The sequence below is a fragment of the Notamacropus eugenii genome, chromosome 1, assembly GCF_028372415.1.
Source record: "Notamacropus eugenii isolate mMacEug1 chromosome 1, mMacEug1.pri_v2, whole genome shotgun sequence".
Lineage (NCBI taxonomy): Eukaryota > Metazoa > Chordata > Mammalia > Diprotodontia > Macropodidae > Notamacropus > Notamacropus eugenii.
The window spans coordinates 699,129,900-699,153,756 of record NC_092872.1 but is presented as its reverse complement, the minus strand read 5'-3'; the positions used below and the strand labels follow the sequence as shown (position 1 = coordinate 699,153,756).

Here is a 23,857-nt window from a genome sequence, read left to right as displayed (position 1 = left end):
AAGGAGTTGGTTGGACTTCTAGGTAAATAGAATTTACTTGGGATCAGTGGAGAGTAAGGGAAACAAGCTGTATGGAAGACTCACACTCCTGGTGTAATGAATCTAATGCACCTGGTGCCCTAGAGGAGGGCCCCATGGTGAGGATCTATCTCAGAACCTGGAAGAAAAAGAAAGTGAAGGTTGGTATCCTCTGGAGGGTTAGGGGAGGGAGGGAGGAAGAGAGACAGAGACAGAGACAGGGAAAGAGGAGACACACACACACACACACACACACACACACACACACACACACACACACACACACAGAAATGGTTAGAGAGCTAGAAAGGCAGATCACCCTCAGAGTGGAGGTATCTCTAAGGGTGGGAAATGAAGTCCAGAGGGTGTTAAACTGGGAATAAAGCCTCTTATGAAATGGTGCTCTGATTCACCAATCAGAAGAGCAGGATCCTTCCAGGACTTCCATGCGCTAGGCGGGGCTTCTTTTTAGACAATGGAGGATCCCTTAATCCTGATGCCATTCCTTTTCTGCTTAATTCTCTAGCCATGGAATTCCTGAGATGCTCTTTAGAGTCTGATTTATTAGATGCTAGAGACAGTGGGGCTCAGTCTGAGATATCTACAAGCTTGAGGTTTGAAATACCAAGAAAGCAAAATGAAAGTGCCAGGACTATCTGACCAGTGACTAACCTGGCATATGATGCCCCAGGGTAAGAGGGCATCATAAATAGAAACATGTCACAAACAACTCATGCATGTCACTAAGATGCTGTCTACTAGTAAAATATATAACGCTATCTATGTAAGTCCAATATGTGATATTATGCATTATAAATGACCTCCCTGCTTGGTCTAGTAATATAATTTTGTTATGTTAGGCTTGTAACTTATACATATGCCCTCTGTATATTACATAGCATGCATAAAATAAGTAAATTCTACAGAGAATTTCTATTCCCTTCTACAAGTAAATTAGTGGATATTTGTTGTGCACCAGGTATAATTTGCAGTAATTAAACATTTTTTATTGAGAGAAGAATATAATAGAGGCTGGTAGCTGGATGTAGCAGCAGGCGTTCAGGGCAAATATTGTCTTCTCTACCCTCTCAATTGTAGGCCAGTTTGAGAAGTTTTTGCACAACCAAACCCAATGCAACCAAAATCCGGAGGGATGTAGTAAATTGGGAAAGAATTTTTACAGCTAAGCTCGGGGATAAAGGCCTCATTTCTAGAATATATAGAGAACTGACCCAAATGTATAATCATACAAGTCATTCCCCAATTGATAAATGGTCAAAGGATATGAACAGGCAATTTTCAGAGGAAGAAATTAAAGCTATCTATAATCATATGAAAAAATGCTCTAAATCACTATTGGTTAGAGAGATGCAAATCAAAACAACTCTGAGGTACCACATCACACCTATAAGATTGGCAAACATGACAGAACAAGAAAATGATAAATGCTGGAGAGGATGTGGGAAAGTTGGAACACTAATTCATTGTTGGTGGAGCTGCGAGCGCATCCAACCATTCTGGAGAGCAATTTGGAACTATGCCCAAAGGGCTACAAAAATGTGCATACCCTTTGACCCAGCAATATCGCTACTAGGACTATATCCCCAAGAGATCATAAAAATGGGAAAGGGTCCCACATGTACAAAAATATTTATAGCAGCACTCTATGTAGTTGCCAAAAACTGGAAGTCAAGGGGATGTCCATCAATTGGGGAATGGCTGAATAAATTATGGTATATGAATGTAATGGAGTACTATTGTGCCATAAGAAATGATGAACAAGAAGACTTCAGAGAGGCCTGGAAGGACTTATATGACCTGATGCTGAGTGAAAGGAGCAGAACCAGGAGAACTTTATGCACAGCAACGACCACAGTGTGTGAGAGTTTTTTCTGGTAGACTTAGATTTTTGTAATAACACAAGAACTTCTTACCAAAAAAAAAAAAAAAAATCCCAATGGAGGATCTCAAGGCAAAATGCCTGCCACACTCAGAGAGAGAAATATGGAAGTCACTCACATATTGTAGCAGATCATGTTTGTGTATGTGTATGTGTTTGTGTATCATGTTCTGATTTGTTATACAATTTCTTTCATTTATCTTAGTCTGACTACATAGCATGACTATAGTGAAAATATACTCAATAGGAAAGTATATGTAGAATCTATACAGAATTGTATGCAATCGTGGGGAGGGAGGGGGGGAGTGGGGGGTAGGTGGGGGGGATAAAATCACAATTGTATGGCAGTGATTGTTAAACATTACAAAATAAAAAAAAAAATTGTAGGCCAGTTTTCTTCCGCATTTCTGCCAGTGGGTCCCTTTCCACCTTACAACCTTGTGTAAGTGTGCGTGTGTGCGTGTGTGTGACCACACCCACTTCACTTGCTTGGAATTTCCAGCCCTTCCCTTGGGATATAAAAGCCTTTTTGGTGATAGTGGCAGGTGGTGAACTAGAGCCTTATCCTCCACAATGTCAAACTCTTCTTAGTTGATTCAGACAACTGAGCCCCAGAACTGAGAACCTGGAAGCCTGTGGTAACTAAGCAGCGGAGGGAACTATCTCCTAATGCCATGTATTTTCACTCCAATCCTAAGCTAAAACTACAACCATGGTGCCTCTCACAATCAACTTCCTGGTCCTTTAGCCTAGATAGGAACCCTGAACTAGATGGCACAGACTTGGTATAATATGCACAGAGTACTTGTAGAAAATGAGATTTGGTTAAAGGGTAAACAGAAGAATACAGGATGCCTAATAACCCCCCTAACCTGGAGCAACTCCACCTTTCCAGCCTGATCCCATTCCTCTGTTTATTGTGTTTTACTCCCTGACCTTTTCCCAGTGAATAGTCAGTTGTTGGAAATAGCTACCCTACAGATCATAGACTTAAGGACATTGACATAGGAACTCTGGGGCCATTGAGTCATGTTACAGGTAAAGTGAGTCTCAGAGGGTCAAGTGACTTACCCAAGGTCATAGCTAGCAAGTGTCTGAGGCAGGATTAGAAGCCAGGTCTTCCTCCTGGAAGCTTTCCCTGATTCATCATCAGTAAGGGAGGGGTGAGAGAAGGGAATGAATATTTAATATAGCACCTATTATAGGTGCTATTCTATTCCAGCTGAGATTTACAAGGTAGGGGGACCATTGCTCATACAAAAGCTGACTGAAATTTCCCAGGTTATATGGCAAGAGGAGGTTATGCCCCAGGAGTTCAAGGATGCCTCCATTGTCCATGTCTATAAGGGTAAAGGGAATAGATTGTCCTGTGACAATCGCAGGGGGATCTCTCTCTTAGGCAAAATTCTTGCTACAGTCCTCCTTAATAGGCTGATCCTTCACCTGGATGTTGGGCATATACTTGAGAGCCAGTGTGGATTCAAAAAAGGCCAAAGAACAGTTGATATGGTATTTGCTGCCTGATAACTTCAGGAGAAATGCCAGAGCAGAACAGAGGTCTGTACACAATGTTTGTGGATCTGACCAAGGCCTTTGACACTGTTAGTCATGAGGGCTTATGGAAAGTTATGTCAAAATTTGGTTGCCTGGAGAAGTTCTTCAGTATTGTACATCAATTTCATGATGGCATGTTTGCCTGGGTCCTGGATAATGGGCAAAGCTCTCGTGCCTTCCCAGTCACCAATGGAGAGAAACAGGGCTGTGAGCTTGCTTTTTAGTATGATGTTTTCAGTCATGTTGACAAATGCTTTCAATGAGGATGAACATGGCATCAAGGTCAACTGCCATGCTGATGGTAAGTTCTTCAATTTGAAAAGGTTACAAGCCAAGACCAAAGTGGAGGGAGTGTTGGCGCATGATTTTCTGTTTGCACATGATTGTGCACTCAGTACAGCCTCTGAAGCTGAGATGCACAAAGTACAGATCAATTCTCTGCTGCCTGTGCTAATTTTGTCCTAATAACACCAAAAAAACACAGGTGTTCCATCAGCCACCACCACACCATCCATACATGGAACCATCAATTACAGCAAGTGGAGAAGTTTTGAATGCTGTGGATAAGTTCACTTATGTACTTTCTAAGGATGTACACATTGACAATGAGGTTGATGCATGCATTGCCAGAGCTAACTCAGTGTTTGGGAGGCTCTGAAGAAAGGTTTGGGAGAGAAGAGGTATTAGACTGACTATCAAACTGAAGATCTACAGAGCCGTTGTGCTGACCTCATTGTTATATGCTTGTGAAACACTGACAGCCTACCAGCACCATGCCTGAAAATGGAATCACTTCCATTTGAACTGTCTTAGGATTCTGAGAATCACCTAGCAGGATAAGTTACCAGACACTGAAAGTCCTTGCTTGAGCTGAACTGCCAAGTATTCAAACTATACTTCAGAGAGTGTAACTCCGATGGGCTGGCCATGTTGTTTGAATATAAAATATACGCTTGCCAAAAAGACTGTTTGGAGAATTTGCATGAGGCAGGCGATCACATGGTGGTCAGAAGAAGGGATACAAAAACATTCTCAAGAACTTTGGATTTGACTGTGCAACATGGGAGACATTGCCACAGGACCACTCAGCATGGTGTGCCCACATCAGAAAGGGTGCTGTGCTCTTTGAGCAAAGCAGAATTGAGACAGCACAAAGTAAACATAGGCTCCCCACCTTTTTTTTTTCCAATCGGTTTAAAGCGACTTTCCCAGGGTCACACAACTAGTGTCTGAGGCTAGATTTGAACTGAGGTCCTGCTGACTCCAGTGTTGGTGCTCTATCCACTGTGCCACCTAGCTGCCCCTATGCTAAGCACTTTTTACAAATATCTGATTTGATTCTGATAACAATACCTGGAATTAAGTGCTATTATTATGCCTGTTTTATCATTAAGGAAACAGGAAAACATAGAGGTGAAATGAGTTGCATAGGGTCACATAGCTTAATGAGTGTCTAAGTCCATATTTGAACTCAGTCTTCCTGACTCCAGGTCCAGCATTCTATCCACTGAACCAGCTAGCTGACCATAAGACCTTTCTCCCTTGAACCTCATACATGATGTCCCAAAAGTCTTAGAGCATGTTTAGGCTACTAAAGCTTACTAAAGAATTATGATAGTGTCCCAAAAGAATTAACATGGTAGAAGCCTTAGCAGAGTGTATAGAATTACAACAAAAGTCTTAAGGCATCCATCATATATTGTTTGTGCTTCACAGGAAGCACAAACTCCATGAAGGTAGGAAAGCATCTTCTCTAAACTCTTCTTCTCTCTCACTTCCTAGTATGATACTCTGAAGACCACAGATGTTGGTTGTACTTGGTTCTTGAAAGAATGAACTTTTGTTGCCTGACCCCTAGTACTAAGAGGAGACTCAGGAGGTTCCCACATCGCAGTCTCTGGTGGGTAATGTTACCCACTGGCATCTGATATTTGAGAGATAGGAGTTCTCCAGCAATTTATTTTGGGAGGGAAGGAGGATAGAAGGAAGAGAGAAGAATGGGAGGGAACAAGGAAGGGAGAGGGGGAGGAAGAGAGAAAAGAAAGGAGGAAGGGAGGGAGGGTGGAAGAAAAGAAGGAGGGAAAGAAAGGAGAAAAGTAATAAAGAAGTGAGGGAAGAAAGAAAAGAGGAAGAAAGAGAGGAAGGGAGGAGGAAGGAAGCAAAGAAATAAGCATTTATTTAGTGCCTGCTATGTGCCAGGCACTGTTCTAAGCCCTTTATAAATACTTTCTCATTTGATTCTCACAACAACTACCTTGGGAATAGGTTCTATTTTTAGCTCCCATTTTACAGTTGAGAAAACTGAGGCACAGAGAAGTTAAGTGACAGAATCCTAGAATCATGGATTCAGAGCTGGAAGGAACCCCCAGGGTCATCAAGCCCAAACTTCTTATTGTACAGATGAAGAAGCTGAGTCCCATAGAAATGAAATATCTTGTCCAAGATCACACAGCTAGGAACTATCTAAGGCAAGGTTTCAAATCAGGTCTTCCTGATGCCAAGCCCAGTGCATTATTTGCTATGTCATTATGACAATCATTAGGTGCAAACTATAGTGTGAAGACGGCTCTTTCTTACCTAGTTCTTCTGCTTTCCTCGCCCTCAATCAAATATTGATCATGGAAAGCAGAACAAACACAGAGGGAAAGGAGGGAGGCAGGAAGGCAGATGCCTAGTAAATATGCAGCTCTGCCCAGGCCAGGCCATTGTCGATGGTGCTAGAGCAGCTTTGCCCTTTGACTGGGGGCAGCTACAGCCCAGGCAGGCAGGGAAAGGGGAGGAGGCATCTGAAATCTGTTCCATTGTCTTTGTGGCAGCTGCCCCCAGAGCTGGATCCTCTCTTGGTACAGGACTTGCCTGAGGGCTCGTACTGTACCCAGGGGATGAGAAGTTCTCCAGTCACAGTCGCTGGGAGGTCCAGGTTTCCACTTATGGCTGTTCAGCTTTTATCTTTTTGCGTTTTAATAGGGCAGAGACCAGAGCTTGAGAACAGAAATCAGAATAAAGGGTCTGAACTAGGTTTATTGTTTCTGCAGAATCTCAGTGAAAGTTTGCTTTCTCTTAAAATTGGGCCTGTCTCAAAAAATTCTGGTGACCCTGTTTGAGAGGGTCCCCTATGAAAGGGAGGAAGGAAAAGGGGAATATATGGATATGGATATATATATATATTTTTTTTTTCCACAAAGGAAGTCCCCTAGGTTTTACTAATCTAAGACTGTTGGGGGAGGGGTGACCAAGAGGGACCTGCTAAAGTTACCTATTACTCTGGATACCTGAATAAGGCAGTGGGTTCATGAAAGGGGCTGGGGTACCTGGGAAGTTGGGGGTAGATCTATGCTAGACCCCAGATCAGGGAAAGAACACTAGTCTTGAATCCAGCCATTGCATCCTAGTTATGTGACATTGGGTCACTTTAATTCTTAGTTTCCCCATTTGTAAAAATTCAAATATTCAAATTCAAAAATTCAAATATTAGAAATTCTTTCTAAAAGGTGCTTTTCAGATCTGCTATTTCAGGGTCTAAAGTCTTTTCCATCTCTAAATTCTTTTGATTTCCTCTCCATGCATTCAACTCCAGACTAGAAATGAGTCTAGGAAACTTAAGTCCTCCAGAGGCCCATGATTGGGAAGTGCTGTTCTTAGGGGAGGGGGAGGTCAGCTTCGTGGATCAGAAGGATCACTGGCCTGGATTCCTTTGCAGGGTGTGGGGCTGTAGTTCCTGGCCACCTGTCCCGGAGGGCAAGACTGGGGACTGGTAGGACTGGGCAATGTTCCTGGGAGTGTGGGGGGAGCTTGTAAATTCTTCTGCATTTCATTTGGGATCCAGGTCTTGGTAACAGCACAGGTTGGTTTAACCATCAGGAAACCTGTGGAGAGTAAAATGTTCCCCAGGCTCTGCAGGGCCCCATTGCACACCAAGGGGTCTCTGGAGTCACCCAGGCACGAGTCATTTCTACCTTTCTTGACCCTAGCCCAGACCCTGTCCAGAGTGATAGTTCTTTGATAGGCATTTTTGTATTTTCTTCTGATATGATACCAATATTTATGCACTGGAGGGTGCTGGGATATTTGGCAAAAGGCCTGGACATGGGACCCCAGCTGGACACCAGGCAGATTTTGCTGAAAGTGGCATGGTCTTTTGCCTGCTGAATGGGGTGAACCTGGGGGGTGGGGGGAGGTGTCAGCTTCATTGGCTTCTCCAGGTAGAGCAGCATGAGGTTGCTGGTCCTGGAGTTGTACAAGGGTTAAGGGTACCCGGCGCTCCACCCTGAGTGATTGCTGCCAGGGCTCCAGGTGCTTGATATTGTGTTTTCCCAAGACCACTTGACGGTTCCAGTGGGCACAGTGAGCTGCCATGAGGACCCACCAATTGGACAGCAAGACACTCCCACAGTGGAAATTCTGACTGATGAACTGCATAGCCTGCCAGGGCTGGGAGTGGGGAATGCACATTTGACCACCAAAGATCTTTTCCTCATTCCTCTTGGTGCTGGCATTGAGCCACAGAAGGATTTAATAATCTTACTTTAATTAAACAACGAGAAAGATATATAAGTAGAGAGAAGTGAGTATCCAACAAAGAATCTGATAGACAGGGTTCCAACTATCTCAACACAATGATAGCTACATAATCAATAGACCAGGGAGCACCAATATCTGGGTTCCTAACTGGGGGGTCCCCTTAACAATGGCTACCCAGAGTCTCATCTGGCCAAATCACAAAGACCTCAGGTGAACATTCTTCCCATGAGTGAGCTCCAAAATAAAATACCAGCCTCCCAGTATACATGATTTTCAACCAATAGGCTCAGAGCCAGAAGGCATCACAACCCATGTGACTCAGTACCTAAAGGTGTGAAAGCCTATGTGACTTGGCATGGAATGTATCACATCTGTGAACTGGGCTGGAGTTAGACATCCATGATTGAAATACCTGTGTACCTTCAGACCTTGGAACACAGCCCCTGTTCCAAGGAAAAAAGGGAACACGTGAGGTCACATAGGGGTATAAATGGACAGGGAAGATCTTAACCCTTCACTGTTCAACACTGCTTTACTTAAATCTAATTAATGAGCAAATGAAGACATCACTCCTTGAAGTCACTGGTCCTTCTTGAAAACAAAGGATGAACAAACATAGTCATTAGGCATTTGTTTGACATCCCCTTATTAGACCTAAATTCCATGATAATAAAGACAATATTTTCTCAACCTGGAAACACTTATTTGAAATGATACAATGTGAAATGAGCAGAATCAAGAGAACATTGTACACAGTAACAGTAATCCTTTATAATGATTAATTGTGAATGACTTAGCTTTTCTCAGTAATACAATAATCCAAAACAATTCTGAAGGACTTATGATGAAAAATGGCATCCATCTCCAGCAAAAGAACTGATGGAGTATGAATTCAGATGGAAGCACAGGTTTTTTTTTTACTTTATTTTTCTTGTCCCGCCCTTTTTTTTTCAATATGGCTAATATGGAAATGTTGAATGTGATCTCACATACATAATTGATATCACATTTCTTGCCTTTTTAATGGGTGGGAGAGCATGGGAAGGAAGCAGAGAATTCAGAACCCCCCAAAATTTTAAAAAATGAATAAGAAAATAATAAATTTAAAATAAAACAAAATTTAAAAAGACTATTTTCTATCCCCCCATTTAATACTATTTTTTTCTCAATTACATGTAAAAATAGTTTTCAACATTCACTTTTATAAAATTTTGAGTTCCAAAATTTTTTCTCCCTCCCTCCTTTCCGCCCTCTCCAAGACAGCAAGCTGTATATAGGCTATATATGTACAATCATATTAAACATATTTCTACATTAGTCATGTTTGAAAAAAGAATCAGAACAAAAGGGAAAAACCATGAGAAAGAAAAAAAAAGAAAATAGTATTCAATCTGCATTCAGATCATGAGTCAAAAAAGACAGTATTTTCTCTAAACTATTTTGTATCTGCTCTTGTTATCTCTTTCCTCTCCATCTGTCCTCACAATGACAGTCTTTACTATGCTTCCTACATGATTCTCCATCTCCCATCTCTGGGAGATGCCTTACTACTGGCCATCCCCTACACCTGTGATACTCTCCTTCCTTATCTCTACCTCTGCGCCTTCCTAGTTCCCTTCCAGGCTGACCTCAAATCTCACATTCCACATGAGACCTTCCTCTCTTGGATTACCTTCTGTCTGCTCCATTTAGATCTTATATGAATATTCTTATTTTCTATGTTGACATGCCTGTTAGAACGTGAGCTCCTTAAGAAAGCCGATCATGTATCCACAAGACTTGGCACTTAGTGAGTGAAACATCCAACCTTAAAAGTGCTCCTTCAGGGACAATATACCTTAGACCCCCAAATAAATATTTGTTGAGTTGAACTGAGGAGTGTTAATACTGAAAGGACCCTTAGAATTTAGTCCTAACCCCAGCATTTTACAAAAGAGAAAAGGAAGACCGGTGATTTTTCAGAAAAAGAAATGGGAGGCTTGAATCATAAAATGAGATAACGGTCTGTTTTTATTTCTATTGCTACTCTGCAGTCTTAAATATTTTAATGGCTGATTTAATGATGATTTTCCTCCAGGGCTTTTCAGCAAAGGAAGCAATTAAAGATCCTAATTGATGATAATAAGCATGTATATGCTCATTAAACACATATAGGTACAAAAGATCTACATATTACCTAATTAGAGAGACTATACCACATAAACTATACTCCCATGTAATCCCAGGTAAGGAATGTAGTTCGGAAGTGGGTTTTCTTTTGCTTCCACCTGTCATCTTGGGGACAGGTCGATTTCAGGTGCAGGGTTGCAGGTTTATCTTGGCAGAAGATGTTTGTAAATTTCAGAGCCCCCAGTTAATTAAGCTGGACACTGGCTTCCTGCGAGGCTGCAGGTGGGGGGCTGGGGGTACCCTCCTCTGCCTTCAGGGGTACAGTCTCTTACTTAATTCAACAGGTCAAGCATTCGCAGTTTCATTAGCCTGGGTTTTCCCTCCACCAACAATGATTTAAAATCCCTTCCTGCACTGCTGGAATCTCCTTAATTGTTGCTGTGGTCAAAAAATAAAAATCAGGGTATCCTTCTCCCTGGACTTAGCTAAATCCTTGCTCCTTATTCCCTTTAAATAGAATTGTTCCTCCTTCCCCCCATCCTGAATTTGAAGGCAGAGGAGCTGAGTTCAAGTGTTCCTTTTGGGACCTGTGTGATCTCCCCTCTCGTGGCCTCAGTTTCCCTATATGTAAAATGAAGGATGATCTCTTGGCTTAAGTAGGCACGCTCTTCATTCATCCTTTGGAAGAATTCCAATCCCTCCTATTTTTGCGAGGCCCTTCCAACCAAGCCCTTCTTCTCTTTACAGGACAGGAGGGGAAGCTGCGTTTCGGAGAAGGGAAGGGATTCTCCCCAGGGGGCAGCCGCGGGAGGATTCCCCGCCCCCGCCCAAGAGCGCTCCGAAGTCACACTCGCCAAACGTCAGAGTTTGGATGGAGCGGCGACCCGTAGTTCCTTTTCGAGGAATGCAGCGAGGAATTTCTTCTCCAGGCGGAAACGTGCTATTGGCTAACGGATTGTCCCCACCCCCGGAAACGTTCCTCTTCACTAGCTGAAGTTAATTTGGCCCCGCCCGCCCTATGCCTCACGCTCTCCATCCCTTCTCCCCTCCCCAGCCTCTTCCGGAAGTCGAATAACGGCTTCCCCAGAATGCCGCACATGCGCCGTCCCTCCACGAGATCACTTCCGGGAGCTTCGCTCGGCCAGCCGAGCCCTGGGCGGCGGGGACGCCTGTGAGGCGCCGGCTGCCGCGTCGTCCTCGGTGCGGGAGAGAACCGCGAACGAGCCGGAGCGAGCCCGGGCACGAGGGAGCCTGCGCGCGCCGGCGGCCCCGCCTCCTCCTCCCGGCGCCCGCGGCCGGGTCATGAGCTCGGCCGCATGATGTGCGCCCGCCCGCCTCGGCTGCCGCCGCCGTCGCCGCCCGCAGGCCCGGAGGAGCCGCCGCGCCGGGCGGACCCCCGGGGCTCCCACCCAGCCCGGCCCGGGGACCCGGGTGAGTGGCCGGCCGCCCCCCCTCGCGCTGCCCTCCCTTCTCCGCCTCGTGCCCCTCCCCGTCCTTCCTCTCATCCCTGTTATCTTCCTCTCCCTTTTTCTGGTTTCCTTTGCATTTTCTTTCGTGCTTTTAAAAACCTGGTTCTGAGAAAAGGTCCCTAGAAGACGTTCGCTCCCTCTCCCTCCCTCCTTCTCTCTCCCTCCTTCTCTCTCCCTCCTTCTCTCTCCCTCCTTCTCTCTGTCTCTGTCTTCTCTCTCTCTCTCTCTCCTTCTCTCCCCCCTCTCTCCCTCCCTCCCTCTCTCCCTCTCTCCCCCTCTCTCTTCCTCTCCCTCTCTCTCCCTTCCTCTCTTTCTCCCTCCCTTCTTCTCTCTGTCTCTGTCTTCTCTCTCTCCCTCTCTCCCTCCCCCTTCTGTCTCTCTCTCCCTCCCTCTTTCTATCTCTCTCCCTCTCCCTCCTCTCTAACTGTCTCTGTCTTCTCTCTCTCCCTCCCTCTTTCTCTCTCTCTCCCCCTCTCCCTCCTCTCTGTCTTGTCTTCTCTCTCTCTCCCTCCCTCTTTCTCTCTCTCTCCCCCTCTCCCTCCTCTCTGTCTTGTCTTCTCTCTCTCTCCCTCCCTCCCTCCCCCCCTCTCTCTTTCTCTCTCCCTCCCTCTCTCTCTCTCCCCCCCTCCTCTCTCTCTTTCTCTCTGTCTCTCCCTCCCCTTTCTGTCTCTCTCCCCCGCTCCTGCCTTCTCAGTTTACTTTCTCTGTTGCTCTCCAAGGGTTGGCCTTCTGATGGAGGAGCTCTTTCCACTCTTAAGTTCTGCCGTCCTTCACTCTTAGCTGCCTCTCTTCCTGCAGCCCTTCTTAATTTCCTTTAATCTCTGCCACTTTCCCATGTGTAACTCGACTCTTTTCACTCCGGTCTTTGTATCTTTGAGACTCCACCTCCCTCCCTTGCTGCACCAGTTGCCAAATCCCCATTTTTTTTCTTTTATCTTCCACTTTTCCACTTTCCTTTCCCCACAAAGCCACGTTTTTGCTTATTGTTTCTGGTGTGAATTTTTTTTTCTGAATTTGATATCGTGCTGTGGGATTTAGAAGCAGGAAAGGACCAGCCAGTTCAGAGGTTCTTAACCCTCCTTTGTGTTTGCGGACCCTTTGGGCAGTCTGGTGAACCTTACTAACCCCTTCTCAGAGTAAAGTTTTTAAAAACAAAAAATAAAATTCAAAGGAAACCAATTGTATTAAAATACAGTTATATCTTTTAAAAAGTTTACAAGATCCCAGATTTGTTTTAGTCAGACCTTTTTTATTTGATGGATAAGGAAATTGGAGCTTTAGAGGGGCCCAAGATCAGCCAGGAGAAAGTAATAGAACTGAGATTGACTCTTAAGGCCACCTCTTTTTGCTGTTGGATTTAGTAAATAAAATATTTTACTTTTTTCTTTTCATGGAAAATATTGGCATTAGTTTAAAAAAAAAAAACCACGATAGGGAAGGACCGGTAGATTTTTGGATTGTAACTCAGATTGAACTTTTTCCAGGTAGCCTTGCCTTGTTCTCTCTTTCTGCAGATGATGAATGATTTTACCCCTCAGAACCTCCCATCATTTTTGTAATTTCTTTAATGCACTTAGCTATCCTACATCGTATTACATATCTGTGTTGTTGGTGTCTATTTGACTGTGAAGAGTGCAGTGAGTGCATAGTAATAGGGTCATAACCTCATAAATCTAATGCTAAAAGAGATCTCAGGGCCATGTGCTCCATGCTTTTACTGTGGAGGAAGCTGATGTTAAGGAAGGTTGAGACTTGCCTGAGGTCTAAGAAGTAGAAAGAATCAAGGTTGGACTTGATACCAGGATATTGTGTTATGAAAATCAGTTGAGGTAATGTATGTAAAGAGGGTGCAGTCATATCTTATCAAAACTTTATCTTTTCCAACAACCAACCAGTACCCTTTTTTGACCTTGGGCAAACCTTCCTGTATATAAACCTTAGTTTTCCTCATCTGTAAGATGAGGGGTTTGGATTAAATGATTTCTAAGGTATTTCCAGCTTTAACATTCTGTGCCTGGGAAATCCAGTCCACCTGGAGTTTTTACATTTTTACTGTCTGTAGTCAGTGCTCTTCTTATTACCTTGAAGGTGGTTTTGGTGTTCTCAAGTCCTTGAACACCACCCCTTTCTCTAGGAGGTACTCTACAAAATGGGTGTGGGTTCTTATTGCCATATGTGGAGCCATTGGAGAGACCTGGAATAAAACCAGTTTGTTTTTATGTTGTTAAATGGTGAGTAAGAAATTGTTGGTGTTTGTAATTTTCCATTTCAGGTTAGACTACCGTTTATTCAGAACTCATTTGTATTTTTGATTTGCAACAAGCTTTAGTAAAAACTTTCACTAAACCTTTCTGATTATAAATCTTTGCTTATAGTTGTAGACATTCTTCTAAAGTGCTTGCCCAGAATCTTAGATGCATAGTAATAATTCATAACATTTTAGAACTATGAAGTTTTAGCAGATGATCTGTTCCAATCCCTCTCATTTTACAGAGAAGTTCGTTAAAGTAATTTACTTTGTGGTAGTGATAGAGCTTGAACTAAAATAAAATGTAGTACACCTGACTCCAGATCCAGTGCTCTTGCTAATATACCACACTGTCCAATCAAGATGTAGTAATCCTTGTATGATAACTTAGTAATAGACCATACGGTTAATATGAAATCCCTTTGAACTGGATTTAGATCCAAAGAATAGTCATTAATGATTTTGAGACACCATGGTATAGTGAAGGGAGCACCACAATAGCCAATTTTGGATGGAAATGTCTGAATCTGCAGTTTTCTCCATAGGCTGGAATGTTGAGGATGAATATAAGTAAATTGAAATTTAATAGAGATAAATATAAAGTCTTAGGTTGAGGATTAAAAAAATCTAGTTCACTAAATATAAAACAGAGGAGAAAAGGCTAGGTAGCAGTCTACTTGGAAGATCTTGGAGCTTTAATTTACATCAGATTCAGGAAGAGTTAACAGTGTTTCTTGGCTGCCAATTACAAGATACATAGTGTCCAAAAACTAGAGCGGGCTAAGTCCCACTGTATTTTTCCCTGGTTAGATAACATCTCTGTTGTTGAATTTAGTTGCAAAATTTTGAGCAGGACATTGATAAGCTGAAGAGAATCAAGAGGAAGGTGAAGACAGTGGTGAGGAGTCCTGCCATCATTTGAAGGAGCTGGAAAAGTGTTCACTTTGGAAAAGAGGAAATTTAGTGGAGTCTGATAGTTATCAAGTATTTGAATACATCGTGTGGAGACCTGTCAGATCTGGAGCACCAGGTTCGGTTTTGTTTAGGCAAGCAGGGCAGAGAAGATTGGCAGAAAGGAAAAGTTTCTTAGTAGGGATGTCCCAGAGTAGAATAGCCACCCTGATAGCCACCGATGCTCCTTCTAACACTAAGATTATGTGAGAATTAATTCATAGTATCTCATCTATAAAATGGGGTTAATAATAGTAACATCAACCATACAGGGTTATTTTGAGAATCAAATGGGATAGCATGTAAAAAGTGCTTTGTAACCCTTAAAAGTGATATAAAAATGTTAGCTGTTATTATTTAGGGATAAGATTACATTGGTATAGGAAACTTCTGGATTGAGGAAACTCCCTCTACCAATGCAGGTCAGCATCTTCTTTGCAATTTAGAGTCTCAGAGAAAGAGAATAGAGAGCTCAAGCAACTGGCCCAGTGTCATACTATTATGTATCACAGGTGGGACATGAATCCAGGTCTTACAGGTTTTGAGGCTGGCCCTCTATTCATACTTACAAGGAAGTCAAACTCAAATAGAAAAGGGGGCCACTAATCTGTACTTGAGGATCCCTATGGAGCCCGTATTAATTTAATTTTAAAATGTAATGTGTCTTTTCTTGTATGTTTATTTTGTTAAATATTTCCCAGTTGTATTTTAATCTAGTTTAGGCTGTATTGTGTTATGTGCTGCACGTGGTTGGGGGCCACGTTTAACCTCTGCACCACACCACACTACTTTTCTTCTGTTATCATTATTGTTGTTATTAATAGTGTCCTTGAAACCAGTGAGATTTGTTTTTCATCTAAAATTTACAGAATTAGTTGGTCTCTAATAATCAGCTAAAGAGTGATCTTTAAAACTAATTTCAGAGCAGGACAAAATTGGAAGACTTTTGAAGTATAAACCAGTGTGGTAATTTAGAAGACCATTTCAGACCTGCATACCAGTCTTCCCTTCAAAATGAAAGATACCATGGAAGGCCTTTTAAAAACAGATTTAATTTTTCTGTAGCGCAGAATGTCAATAAAGGTAGAATTCATTTTCTTTATTTTTTTTTTTTAGTTTGCAGTTCAAATTGCAGTTATTTTTAAAAATAACAACTGGAATCATGTATATGGATGTCTGTAAACTCTTAATTGATGCCAGTAAGCCCACATGAGCGCTCTCCTACTATCTCATTTGATGAGGGAAGTGAAAAGAATGCTGTAATCAGAGGATGTGGGTTCAGATTTCAGCTCTACCACTTTTACTGCCTCTTGACTTTGGATAAGTCCTTTTGTGGTCCTTGTTTCCTCATTTGTTTTGGATTAGATGACCTCTAGATTCCCTTCTGGCTCCAAATATGTGATCCAGTAACCCTGTGAGGTTCACAGGACAAGTGAAAATGCCATTTAAAGGGGACCTATAATCCTTATTTTTAGAGATGAGGAAATGGAAAGTCAGAGACTTGCTCAGAGTTAGTGACAGAGGTAGAACTAGCACCTAGATTTTGAGATTACTAATTAATGTTCTTTACAGACAACCATGCAATTTTTTTCTAGTCTCATTTCCCTCTTCTCCAAAGTGAACCCAACATTCTAATCAGCTTGTAATACGCCTTGTCTTAAAACATATTTTCTCTATTTTTTTGCTCATGCAGTTCTCTCTGCCCAGAGGACTCAGTCTTGAGTTCAGTTCAGGATCCAGCTCCATTGTCACCTTCTCCCCAAGTGGTTTTCTTGATACCAATCTACCTTGGGAAAAACTGACCTCACCATTTTTGCCCTTCATATAAGCATTTAACTTTGTACTAGTCATATGGTACTTTGATATATTGTTATGTGTTGAATATCTCATGTACAATTTTGTGTCCTTCAGACAGCTTGGCATATGCCCTTTCACAGACACTATATACCTAAATTTGATGATTTGTAATATTATTATGGACATTCCTTTCCACTCCTTCAAATGAATATCCATCCGTGCTTCATTCAAATCATTAAACATCTGTTGAGCACCTTCGATGTGAAAAGCATTGTGCCTCCAGGTTTTGGGAATACGGAGACAAAAAAGACCACACATTCCTGACTTCAGTGAGCTTAACTTTTAATTGAATTCACAACACATGTAAGTAATTTCAAGATATTTTGAGGAGGGGTGATTAGGCAGTTAGGGTAATCCACTATTAGTTAGGATGATAGGGAAGACAGAAGCTCTATCCAATGTGCTGGAGTTCTTCCTGTAGGTATTTTAGTACTTTAGAGATACCAGGGCTCAGTTGTAACTCCATGCTCTCTCTCTCTGTGATCAACCTGCTTTGTTTTTTGGACTTCAGTTTCCTTGATACTTAGCATTTTAGTCTGTTTTATCTATGCAGAGTCATTCTTGATCCACTTTATAGTTGTTTTTTCAAGGACACTATTGAATATCCTTCAATATTTACTGAACAAATTTAGGAGGGTACAGCCTTGTTTTAGTCTCCTTTATGTCAATTTAAAGGTATATAAAGGGAGAAATGAACCACTTTCTCCCATCAGACTTTTATAGTATTATTTTTGTGGAAGTTCTTTGAGTTTTCACAGCTCTTAGAGGAGACTCTCCTGGATGAATCTAAATTAAAGTACCTTATGAAGCCAGATACTGTGAACATTTGTTCTCTGTGGCATTTGCTATCTCAGTCCCTCCATTAACATAGATATAATTGAGAGTGTAGTATATTTGGATTTGAAATCCTTGTGCTACTTATTTGAATATGGGTGGGTGTGTTTCTCTGTAAATTTACTTCAAGCAAAATAAAGAAACCTTCTCTGGAAGATCTGGAAAAGTCTAGCTTAATTGTCATGGGACCTGGTAGTTGGGGAGAGAGTCTGGCTCCTGGGTGCAAGTGGTGGTTGGGGGAGGGCTTTTTTCACTTGTAAATTTAAGATCTTTTTACTCTGCTGACTATTGCATCTGCTTTTCTTGTATGATTGTGTCTTCAGTTTTAAGAACTAAAGTAAAAATGTTGCCCTGTAGCCTGCTAATGTATATGAACATTATATGTGAAATTTTTCCTCTCATTCAAAATATAAGTATCTCCTCAGTCTCCCTAAACTCACTATCTCTTTGATTTACAACTTGCATAAGGGAATTCCAAGATAATGAAGTGTTTTGATTTAAAAGATCTTTCTTGAAGTTGAAAGCCGTATTTTGATATTGATAATAAACACTGTCGATAATATGTTGGTATAAAATTGAGAAGTTGACTGCAGTTGGCATGATAAATTAATATTGTGCCTTATTCTTAAACATTCTTTAGATCCTATAATTGGAGAGGAAAATAGTGGATTTTGTTTACAGTAGATAATTGCTATGCTTTTAAGAACAAACTAAATATTTCATGATTGCAAATAGATGGAAAGAATGTTTAAAGAACATAATTGCTGCAAATGCACTTTAGTAGATTATCTGAAAGTTAAATCCTTGTTAGCCCTGGTTTCCTTCAACTTGGCTCAAATGTCAACTTCTGAGGCCTTTCATGATTTCCCCAGCTATTTAGTATCTCTCTCAAACTATTGCCTCCTATTTGTTGTTGTTTGTGCATATACGCAGAAGTACCTTCTCCCATTAAGGGAAATGTCAACTCTTAAAAGGCAAGGAGACAGTTTCAAGGTGGTTTCATTTTTGCCTTACTGTCAGCCTGTGCCTAGCACAGTGTTGCACCTAGAAGATGTTTAGTAAACTTAATTGCTGGGGGCGGAGCCAAGATGGCGGAGTAGAAAGACGCACATACACATAGCTCTGAACCCACAACCCATAGAATGGCTACAGGGAAGTAACTCACGGCGAATTCCGCACCCAGAGGCCACGGAACATTGGAGCGAGGGAGATTTCTGTTCCAGAGAGACCTGCAAACCTCTCCAGGGGGGTCCTTCGCGCTGCGGACTGGGCGCCGGGACTGGGAGCTGAGTGCAGCCCTGCCGCGGCACCGAGAGGAAAAGATCCGAGCAGGCTTCACAGACCGGATCTCCAGCGGCCACGCGGGTCCCTCCACCCACAGAGGGATCTGCAAACCTCTCGCAAAAGGTCCGTCGCGCTGCAGACACAAAGCCCAGCCCAGACCTGCTGCGGCCACAGCTGCGGCACCGAGAGAAAGAGATCCGAGCAGGCTTCAGGGTCGGGATCTCCAGCGGCCGCACAAGTCCCTCCACCCACAGGTGACAGGGGTGGGTGAGAGAGTCTCTTTGGCGGGTCGAGAGGGGAGTGGGGTGCCCCCATAATTCAGGCCCCCCCGGGAGGTAGAAGCTGAGAAGCGGCTGCAGACAGGGGCTCCCCAAGCGGGGCGGGAGCCTGAATCCATTGTGGAAGGTCTGTGCATAAACTCCCTGAGGGAACTGAGCCTGAGAGGTGGCCCTGCCCCGACCTCAGCACCAGAACATAATCTCATACTGAATAGCAGCCCTGCCCCCGCCAAAAGCCCTGAGGCTGGAAGCAGCATTTGAATCTCAGACCCCAAACGCTGGCTGGGAAGATCAGGAGGCGAGGTGGGTGTGAGGAGAATATTCAGAGGTCAAGTCACTGGCTGGGAAAATGCCCAGAAAAGGGAAAAGAAATAAGACTATAGAAGGTTACTTTCTTGGCGAACAGGCATTTCCTCCCTTCCTTTCTGATGAGGAAGAACAATGCTTACCATCAGGCAAAGACACAGAAATCAAGGCTTCTGTGTCCCAGCCCACCCAATGGGCTCAGGCCATGGAAGAGCTCAAAAAGAATTTTGAAAATCAAGTTAGAGAGGTGGAGGAAAAGCTGGGAAGAGAAATGAGAGACATGAAGTCAAAGCATGAACAGCAGATCAGCTCCCTGCTAAGGGAGACCCAAAAAAATGTTGAAGAAATTAACACCTTGAAAACTAGCCTAACTCAATTGGCAAAAGAGGTTCAAAAAGCCAATGAGGAGAAGAATGCTTTCAAAAGCAGAATTAGCCAAATGGAAAAGGAGATTCAAAAGCTCACTGAAGAAAATAGTTCTTTCAAAATTAGAATGGCACAGATGGAGGCTAATGACTTTATGCAAAACCAAGAAATCACAGAACAAAGAGAGAAGAATGGAAAAATGGAAGATAATGTGAAATATCTCATTGGAAAAACAACAGACCTGGAAAATAGATCCAGGAGAGACAATTTAAAAATTATGGGACTACCTGAAAGCCATGATCAAAAGAAGAGCCTAGACATCATCTTTCATGAAATTATCAAGGAAAACTGCCCTGAGATTCTAGAACCAGAGGGCAAAATAAATACTCAAGGAATCCACAGAACACCGCATGAAAGAGATCCAAAAAGAGAAACTCCTAGGAACATTGTGGCCAAATTCCAGAGTTCCCAGGTCAAGGAGAAAATACTGCAGGCAGCTAGAAAGAAACAATTCAAGTATTGTGGAAATACAATCAGGATAACACAAGATCTAGCAGCCTCTACATTAAGGGATAGAAGGGCATGGAATAGGATAATCCAGAAGTCAAAGGAACTAGGACTAAAACCAAGAATCACCTACCCAGCAAAACTGACTATAATACTTCAGGGGAAAAAATGGTCTTTCAATGAAATAGAGGATTTTCAAGTATTCTTGATGAAAAGACCAGAGCTGAAAAGAAAATTTGACTTTCAAACACAAGAATGAAGAGAACCATGAAAAGGTGAACAGCAAAGTGAAGTCATAAGGGACTTACTAAAGCTGAACTGTTTACATTCCTACATGGAAAGACAATATTTGTAACTCTTGGAACATTTCAGTATCTGGGTACTGGGTGGGATTACACATGCACACACGCTCACATACATAGAGACAGAGTGCACAGAGTGAATTGAATAGGATGGGATCATATCTTAAAAAAAAAATGAAATCAAGCAGTGAGAGAGAAATATATTGGGAGGAGAAAGGGAGAAATGGAATGGGGCAAATTATCTCTCATAAAAGAGGCAATCAAAAGACTCATTAGTGGAGGGATAAAGAGGGGAGGTGAGAGAAAAACATGAAGTCTACTCTTATCACATTCCACTAAAGGAAGAATAAAATGCACACTCATTTTGGTAGGAAAACCTATCTCACAATACAGGAAAGTGGGGGATAAGGGGACAAGCAGGGTGGGGGGGATGATAGAAGGGAGGGCATGAGGAGGAGAGTGCAATTCGAGGTCGACACTCATGGGGAGGGATAGGATCAAAAGAGAATAGAAGTAAGGGGGGACAGGATAGGATGGAGGGAAATATAGTTAGTCCTATACAACACAACGATTATGGAAGTCATTTGCAAAACTACACAGATATGGCCTATATTGAATTGCTTGCCTTCCAAAGGGAAGGGGTGGGGAGGGAGGGAGGAAGAGAAGTTGGAACTCAAAGTGTTAGGATCAACTGTCGAGTAGTGTTCTTGCCACTAGGAAATAAGAAATACAGGTAAAGGGGTATAGAAAGCTATCTGCCCCTACAGGACAAAAGAGAAGATGGAGACAAGGGCAGAGAGGGATGATAGAAGAGAGAGCAGATTGGTCATAGGGGCAATTAGAATGCTTGGTGTTTGGGGGGGGAGGGGATAAAAGGGGAGAAAATTTGTAACCCAAAATTTTGTGAAAATGAATGTTAAAAGTTAAATAAATAAATTTAATAATAGAAAAAAAAAAAACTTAATTGCTTGATCAGTAGTCAGCTTCTCTTCCTTAGGCAGGCAAAAAGGCCCAAGAATTTTTTTTTTTTTAACAGGTAGTCAGTATTCATGTGAATGGTGAGGACCGTACTTTAACCCAAGCTTTCATTCAGTTCACATCCCCTGTCTCTAAAATATAGAGCCTATCATAACAAGTGTTTTAAAAATAATTGTCTAATGGAATTTATTACCTACTTTGTGCAACACATTGCAGGTGCTAAAATGCCAAAATCCAGGTCAGCCACTTTTGTACATGTAATAATAATAATAAGCTATTAATTATACCTTGGATTTTTATAGCACCTTTGCCCCAAAAGAGCCTGGAGCACTTTTACCTATTATCTAATTTGTTTTAGTATTATTCTTCAATGTTAATGTTCTTTTTTTCACTGCCAAAGAAAGCAAGAAATGGAGGGAGAGCCTCAGTAACTTAGTTGAAGTCCCAGCTAAAGTGGATATTCAGTTCTAGGTTGTTCCTGACTAAAAGCATCATTGTTCTGTCCAAAGTCCTATTTAAACAAGCCAAGCTAAGCATCAAAATTGCTACATTGTATTTATATCTTATTAGAATGGAAATTTATTGCTAGTGTCCTAAAGGGTTTCACATTATTTTGTTTTATAATTCTTTTTTATAATTTTGGGGAAATATTAGAGTAAAACATACTCTATCCTCAGATATGAGACAGAAGCTAAGTACTGGAAACAGAAAAAAATGAGTCAGTCCATCCTCTTGAGCAGCTCATATTCTAGTTGGGTAAGACAACACAAAAGGAGGGATGGTTCAGTATCATGATAGACGGGAAGACCAGGCAGTATTTAAGATTTATCAGCACAGTTAGCTCTAAGACCCTAAGGCTCTTGGGGAAGAGTGGCTATGAGGATAGTACCTGGCCAAGTGAGTAATCAGTCCAAGGGTCATAGTGGATAGGGCTCTGGGATATTCTTGGTAGAGGTGGGGGTTGTGGGATAGAGGTCATTATTCTGGTGAGAATGGGATACCAGTGCCATATGGGAACTGAGTAATATGGGTTAAGCTAGGGAAGAGGAAGGTCTATGGTTCCTCACCATGTGGCCTTAGAGCTCTGAATTTATGATCTAAGGAATAGTCCATATTTTTCTGTAAATATATTTTTGTGTTCACTTGTGTCCTTGAACATCATTAATCCAAAAAGATGGTTACCATAGGAATTACAACTGGTAGGTACCTTAAAACTCACCTAGTTTAATGCCCTGATTTTACAGATGAGAAATTTGAGACAGAGAAGGTAAATCAGTCAACCAAGAATTTATGAAGGACCTATTCTGTGCCAGTTGCTGTATTGGGTTCTGGGGAAGACAAAGACATAAACCCAACAGTTCCTGCTTTTAAGAAGCTTATATTTTGTGCAGTTAGACCACATGTACATGTATATTAAAGATAATATGTTTTATATATGCATATATATTAATATATGCAATATACATCTGTATTCCTATAGGAATGTATTTCATATATGTGAAGTATGTATTTCCATATGAATATACATACATATCTTTAATATACACATACATGTCTAGTCCAACAAAATGTAGGCTTTTTGAGGGCAGGGACTGTTGGATTTATGTCTTTGTCAATACATATTTTGTTTTACCCCAAATGGATTTTTATACTTAAATATCATTATTGATTATCCAACCCCTTTTTTCATGATCCAGTGGCCCATGAGTTTAGTGAACTTGGGAATGCAGTGCTTGAAGATTTGGTTTGGTAAATCCTTGTGGATGATGTGATTTTTTTTCCTTTTTGAGAGGAAATTTATGTAGCAGATTTTCATTCTGTACAAGAACTAGAGATGATAGTGGATATATTTAAGAAAAACTGATTTACCTATGATCTTCCATTAAAATGTGATAGAAATTATGCACAATCCTAACAGGATAGGGTTATTCTAATTATGAGTAGCACCTTTTCCTCATTTAAAATTTTTCTGAATGTTAAAAGAAAGGACTAAATATTTACAGAATCGCAAATAACTGTCTCCTCGTTTAGGACATTTTCACTGACTGTCTCCTAAACCTGCAGTGTTCTCACCCCTCATCTCTGCCTCCTCACTTCCCTGATTTCAAGTCCCAGCTAAAATTCTATCAAATTCAAGAAGTCTTCCCATATGCCCTTTAATGTTAGTGCCTTCTTTGTGTGTTTATCTCCAGTTTATCCTGCAAACAGCTTGTTTTTTTGTAGTTGTCATGTATTGCTTATCAGAGCTTCATGAGGACAGGGTTTGGCTTTTGTTTTGCTCTGTATCCCCAGCTCCTAGCATAATGCCTGGCACATAATTGATGCTTAATGAATGTTTATTGACTGACTAACATTAATGCCATCTAGCATAGAGC

General features: G+C 41.8%; 1 protein-coding gene and 1 pseudogene across 3 annotated transcripts in view; one reads left to right on the top strand and one right to left on the bottom strand.

Annotated features, from left to right (window-relative positions):
- Nucleotides 1-7,126: 7,126 nt before the first annotated feature.
- Nucleotides 7,127-7,984, bottom strand: LOC140519955 (kallikrein-14 pseudogene; annotated as a pseudogene).
- A 3,245-nt stretch (nucleotides 7,985-11,229) lies between these two features.
- ZDHHC7 (zDHHC palmitoyltransferase 7) overlaps nucleotides 11,230-23,857 on the top strand; it is a 47,460-nt gene continuing 34,832 nt past the window's right edge. For 2 of the 3 annotated variants that reach the window (XM_072636222.1, XM_072636223.1), the window contains exon 1: nucleotides 11,230-11,533. The gene's annotated coding sequence lies outside the window, so the exon portion shown is untranslated. The remainder of the gene's footprint in view (nucleotides 11,534-23,857) is intronic. The other variant, XM_072636221.1, reaches the window with a different exon arrangement.